Source organism: Oncorhynchus kisutch, linkage group LG8, assembly GCF_002021735.2.
Source record: "Oncorhynchus kisutch isolate 150728-3 linkage group LG8, Okis_V2, whole genome shotgun sequence".
Classification (NCBI taxonomy): Eukaryota; Metazoa; Chordata; class Actinopteri; order Salmoniformes; family Salmonidae; genus Oncorhynchus; species Oncorhynchus kisutch.
In genome coordinates, this window is record NC_034181.2 from 5,914,037 (window position 1) to 5,920,308 (window position 6,272).

The window sequence follows — 6,272 nt, forward strand, 5'->3', positions numbered from 1 at the left end:
CTCTCTCTCTCTCTGTCTGTCTCTCTCTCTCTCTCTCTCTTTCTCTGTCTCTCTCTGTCTCTCTCTCTCTCTCTCTCTCTCTCTCTCTCTCTCTCTCTCTCTGTCTCTGTCTCTGTCTCTCTCTTCTCTCTCTGTCTCTCTCTCTCTCTCTCTGTCTCTCTCTCTCTCTCTGTCTCTCTCTCTCTCTGTCTCTCTCTCTCTGTCTCTCTCTCTCTGTCTCTCTCTCTTGTTAACATAAACAACAGTGAAAAGACAATAAAAAGTAAACTATGTGTAAACATTACACTCACAGAAGTTCCTAAATACATTTCAAATGTCATATTATGTCTATAAGCAGTGTTGTAACGATGTGCAAATGGTTAAAGTACAAAATGGAAAATAAATAACATAAATAATGGGTGTATTACCAATGGTGGTTTGTCTTCACTGGTGACCTTTTCTTGTGGCAACAGTCACAAATGTTGCTGCTGTGATGGCACACTGTGGAATTTCACCAGTAGATATGGGAGTTTATCAAAATTGGGTTTGTTTTCAAATTCTTTGTGGATCTGTGTAATCTGAGGGAAATATGTGTCTCTAATATGGTCATACGTTGGACAGGAGGTTAGGAAGTGCAGCTCAGTTTCCACCTCATTTTGTGGGCAGTGAGCACATAGCCTGTCCTCTCTTGAGAGCCATGTCTGCCTACGGTGGCCTTTCTCAATAGCAAGGCTATGCTCACTGAGTCTGTACATAGTCAAAGCTTTCCTTAAGTTTGCGTCAGTCACTGTGGTCAGGTATTCTGCTTCTGTGTACTCTCTGTTTAGGGCCAAATAGCATTCTAGTTTGTTCGGTTTTTCCGTAAATTCCAATGTGTCAAGTAATTATCTTTCTGGGTTGAGTCTAATTGTGTTGCTGTCCTGGGGCTCTGTTTGTGTTTGTGAACAGAGCCTCAGGACCAGCTTGCTTAGGGGACTCTTCTCCAGGTTCATCTCTCTGTAGGTGATGGCTTTGTTATGGAAGGTTTGGGAATCACTTCCTTTTATCTCTCTCCGTGCTTCTACACCTGCATTGCTTGCTCTTTTGGGGTTTTAGGCTGGGGTTTCTGTATAGCACTGTGAGACATCAGCTGATGTAAGAAGGGCTTTATAAATACATTTGATTGATTGATCTCTCTTTCGCTCTACAGGCACAAAACAGTGAGGCTGCTTTTAACTCCCAAGTTAAGTTTGTTCAGGGCAAATCGTTTAGTGCTTTTCTCTTGCAACACCATACTTATTTATTTATTATTATTATTATTATTGCATACTTATACATACTTATTTTAACCACAATTTAGTCCCCGCCGCTTCCATAAGGTGTTTGTTTAAATCAGTTTTTTTTTAAATAAAATTTTACTGATTGCATGAGTTACTCGATGTGGAATAGAGTTCCATTCACCTCTCTGACCAAGGCCCTTCTCCCCCGATTGCTCAGTTTGGCCGAACGGCTAGCTTTAGGAAGAGTCTTGGTATTTTCAAACTTTTCCATTGAAGAACGATGGAGGCCACTCTGATCTTGGGGACCTTCAATGCTGCAGAAATGTTTTGGTGCCCTTCCCCAGATCTGTGCCTCGACACAATCTTGTCTCGGAGCTCTACGGACAATTCCTTCGACCTCATGCCTTGGTGTTTGCTCTGACATGCCCTGTCAACCGTGGGACTGTATATAGACAGATATGTGCCTTTCCAAATCATGTCCAATCAATTGAATTTACCACAGGTGGACTACAATCAAGTTGTAGAAACATCTCAAGGATGATCAATGGAAACAGGATGCACCTGAGCTCAATTTCGAGTCTCATAGCAAAGGGTCTGAATACTTATGTAAATAAGAGCAATTTTTTTTTGCAACATTTTCTGAAAACCAGTTTTCTCTTTGTCATGATGGGGGTATTGTGTGTAGATTGATGGAAGGACATAAAAATACAAAAAATGATCCATAAAAAAAACGAATGTGGAAAAAGTCAAGGTTTCTGAATACTTTCCAAATGCCCTGTATGAGATATGTTACAATTGCCATCAATTGGGTTAACCCTATTGGCGCGAAGCATAGGGTGTTTGTAGCTGGTCTGCAGATGCTGCAGTACAGTATGTTTATAGATCTTCTCCCTTCACCTGTAGCTGGTCTGCAGATGCTGCAGTACAGTATGTTTATAGATCTTCTCCCTTCATCTGTAGCTGGTCTGGAGATGCTGCAGTACAGTATGTTTATAGATCTTCTCCCTTCACCTGTAGCTGGTCTGCAGATGCTGCAGTACAGTATGTTTATAGATCTTCTCCCTTCACCTGTAGTTGGTCTGCAGATGCTGCAGTACAGTATGTTTATAGATCTTCTCCCTTCATCTGTAGCTGGTCTGGAGATGCTGCAGTACAGTATGTTTATAGATCTTCTCCCTTCATCTGTAGCTGGTCTGGAGATGCTGCAGTACAGTATGTTTATAGATCTTCTCCCTTCACCTGTAGCTGGTCTGCAGATGCTGCAGTACAGTATGTTTATAGATCTTCTCCCTTCACCTGTAGCTGGTCTGCAGATGCTGCAGTACAGTATGTTTATAGATCTTCTCCCTTCATCTGTAGCTGGTCTGCAGAGGCTGCAGTACAGTATGTTTATAGATCTTCTCCCTTCACCTGTAGCTGGTCTGCAGAGCCTGCAGTATAGTATGTTTATAGATCTTCTCCCTTCACCTGTAGCTGGTCTGCAGAGGCTGCAGTACAGTATGTTTATAGATCTTCTCCCTTCACCTGTAGCTGGTCTGCAGAGCCTGCAGTATAGTATGTTTATAGATCTTCTCCCTTCACCTGTAGCTGGTCTGCAGATGCTGCAGTACAGTATGTTTATAGATCTTCTCCCTTCACCTGTACCTGGTCTGCAGATGCTGCAGTACGATAACCATAACCACCACTAAGTCATTTATCAGACATTGTAAAGAGAGGTGATTCAGAGAGAGAGCGTTGTGTGATGTGTGGCTGTCTGTTTAGTAGTCCTGTAGTCCTTATGGCTGTCTGTTTAGTAGTCCTGTAGTCCTGCAGTCCTTATGGCTGTCTGTTTAGTAGTCCTGTAGTCCTGCAGTCCTTATGGCTGTCTGTTTAGTAGTCCTGTAGTCCTGCAGTCCTTATGGCTGTCTGTTTAGTAGTCCTGTAGTCCTTATGGCTGTCTGTTTAGTAGTCCTGTAGTCCTTATTGCTGTCTGTTTAGTAGTCCTGTAGTCCTTATGGCTGTCTGTTTAGTAGTCCTGCAGTCCTGTAGTCATTATAGCTGTCTGTTTAGTAGTCCTGTAGTCCTTATGGCTGTCTGTTTAGTAGTCCTGTAGTCCTTATGGCTGTCTGTTTAGTAGTCCTGTAGTCCTTATGGCTGTCTGTTTAGTAGTCCTGTAGTCCTTATGGCTGTCTGTTTAGTAGTCCTGTAGTCCCTATGGCTGTCTGTTTAGTATTCATGTAGTCCTTATTGCTGTCTGTTTAGTAGTCCTGTAGTCCTGCAGTCCTTATGGATGTCTGTTTAGTAGTCCTGTAGTCCTGTAGTCCTTATGGCTGTCTGTTTAGTAGTCCTGTAGTCCCTATGGCTGTCTGTTTAGTAGTCCTGTAGTCCCTATGGCTGTCTGTTTAGTAGTCCTGTAGTCCTGTAGTCCGTATGGCTGTCTGTTTAGTAGTCCTGTAGTCCTTATGGCTGTCTGTTTAGTAGTCCTGTAGTCTTGTAGTCCTTATGGCTGTCTGTTTAGTAGTCCTGTAGTCCTTATTGCTGTCTGTTTAGTAGTCCTGTAGTCATTATGGCTGTCTGTTTAGTAGTCCTGTAGTCCTTATGGCTGTCTGTTTAGTAGTCCTGTAGTCCTTATGGCTGTCTGTTTAGTAGTCCTGTAGTCCTTATTGCTGTCTGTTTAGTAGTCCTGTAGTCATTATGGCTGTCTGTTTAGTAGTCCTGTAGTCCTTATGGCTGTCTGTTTAGTAGTCCTGTAGTCATTATGGCTGTCTGTTTAGTAGTCCTGTAGTCCTGTAGTCCTTATGGCTGTCTGTTTAGTAGTCCTGTAGTCCTGTAGTCATTATGGCTGTCTGTTTAGTAGTCCTGTAGTCCTTATGGCTGTCTGTTTAGTAGTCCTGTAGTCCTGCAGTCCTTATGGCTGTCTGTTTAGTAGTCCTGTAGTCCTTATTGCTGTCTGTTTAGTAGTCCTGTAGTCCTGCAGTCCTTATGGCTGTCTGTTTAGTAGTCCTGCAGTCCTTATGGCTGTCTGTTTAGTAGTCCTGTAGTCCTTATGGCTGTCTGTTTAGTAGTCCTGTAGTCCTGCAGTCCTTATGGCTGTCTGTTTAGTAGTCCTGTAGTCCTTATGGCTGTCTGTTTAGTAGTCCTGTAGTCCTTATGGCTGTCTGTTTAGTAGTCATGTAGTCCTTATGGCTGTCTGTTTAGTAGTCCTGTAGTCCTTATGGCTGTCTGTTTAGTAGTCCTGTAGTCCTGCAGTCCTTATGGCTGTCTGTTTAGTAGTCATGTAGTCCTTATGGCTGTCTGTTTAGTAGTCCTGTAGTCCTTATGGCTGTCGGTTTAGTAGTCCTGTAGTCCTGTAGTCCTTATGGCTGTCTGTTTAGTAGTCCTGTAGTCCTTATGGCTGTCTGTTTAGTAGTCCTGCAGTCCTTATGGCTGTCTGTTTAGTAGTCCTGTAGTCCTTATGGCTGTCTGTTTAGTAGTCCTGTAGTCCTGCAGTCCTTATGGCTGTCTGTTTAGTAGTCATGTAGTCCTTATGGCTGTCTGTTTAGTAGTCCTGTAGTCTTTTCAAAGGCAGCTTTTCAAGTTGTGAATGGCTCCCTATTCCCTATATAGTGCACTACTGTTGACCAGAGCCCTATTCCCTATATAGTACACTACTGTTGACCAGAGCCCTATTCCCTATATAGTACACTACTTTAGACCAGAGCCCTATTCCCTATATAGTACACTACTGTTGACCAGAGCCCTATTCCCTATATAGAACACTACTGTTGACCAGAGCCCTATTCCCTACATAGTACACTACTGTTTACCAGAGCCCTATTCCCTATATAGTACACTACTGTTGACCAGAGCCCTATTCCCTATATAGTACACTACGGTTGACCAGAGCCCTATTCCCTATATAGAACACTACTGTTGACCAGAGCCCTATTCCCTATATAGAACACTACTGCTGACCAGAGCCCTATTCCCTACATAGTACACTACTGTTTACCAGAGCCCTATTCCCTATATAGAACACTACTGTTGACCAGAGCCCTATTCACTATATAGTACACTACTGTTGACCAGAGCCCTATTCACTATATAGTACACTACTGTTGACCAGAGCCCTATTCACTATGGGCCCTGGTCAAAAGTAGTGCAATTATGTGGCAGCCATTTGTGACGTCGCCCCTGATTTCATCCATCCACCCACTCCAATTACACAACACTTAGTAGCCTGCATGGACCCCCTTTAACTCTGCTGCCCTTTTATAGAATCTAGCAGCCAATTATGTGGCAGCCATTTTGACCAATGTACCTGACAATTACGTGGCAGCCATTTTGACCAATGTACCTGCCAATTACGTGGCAGCCATTTTGACCAATGTACCTGACAATTACGTGGCAGCCATTTTGACCGATGTACCTGACAATTATGTGGCAGCCATTTTGACCGATGTACCTGACAATTATGTGGCAGCCATTTTGACCGATGTACCTGACAATTAATGTGGCAGCCATTTTGACCGATGTACCTGCCAATTATGTGGCAGCCATTTTGACCGATGTACCTGACAATTAATGTGGCAGCCATTTTGACCGATGTACCTGCCAATTATGTGGCAGCCATTTTGACCAATGTACGGCGAACCAAATGCCATCAAACAAGTAAGACTTGGGTCTGGATGCAGTGTTTACAGTATTACATTCACAGTAAGAAGATCTAGAAGATGCACATCTGTAAAACAGATTCCTTTCATTCTAATCCTTTCAAAAACAACACTATGCTTTAGATAAGGTGTGTCAAACTCATTCCATGGAGGGCCTAGTGTCTGCAGGTTTGAGTTTTTTTCATTTTTTTTCATTCAATTAAGACCTAGACAATCAGATGTGGGGAGTTCCTTACTAATTAGTGACCTTAATTCAATCAAGTACAAGGTAGGAGTGAAATGTCAGTAAACAATAGGCCTTAAAAAAAGCCCCCAAATGGATCCATTATAAATCACTCACATTCCAATCCATACTTCCACATATTCTGTTGGAACTGCAGGGGTCTAAGTCTGACTGTCTATG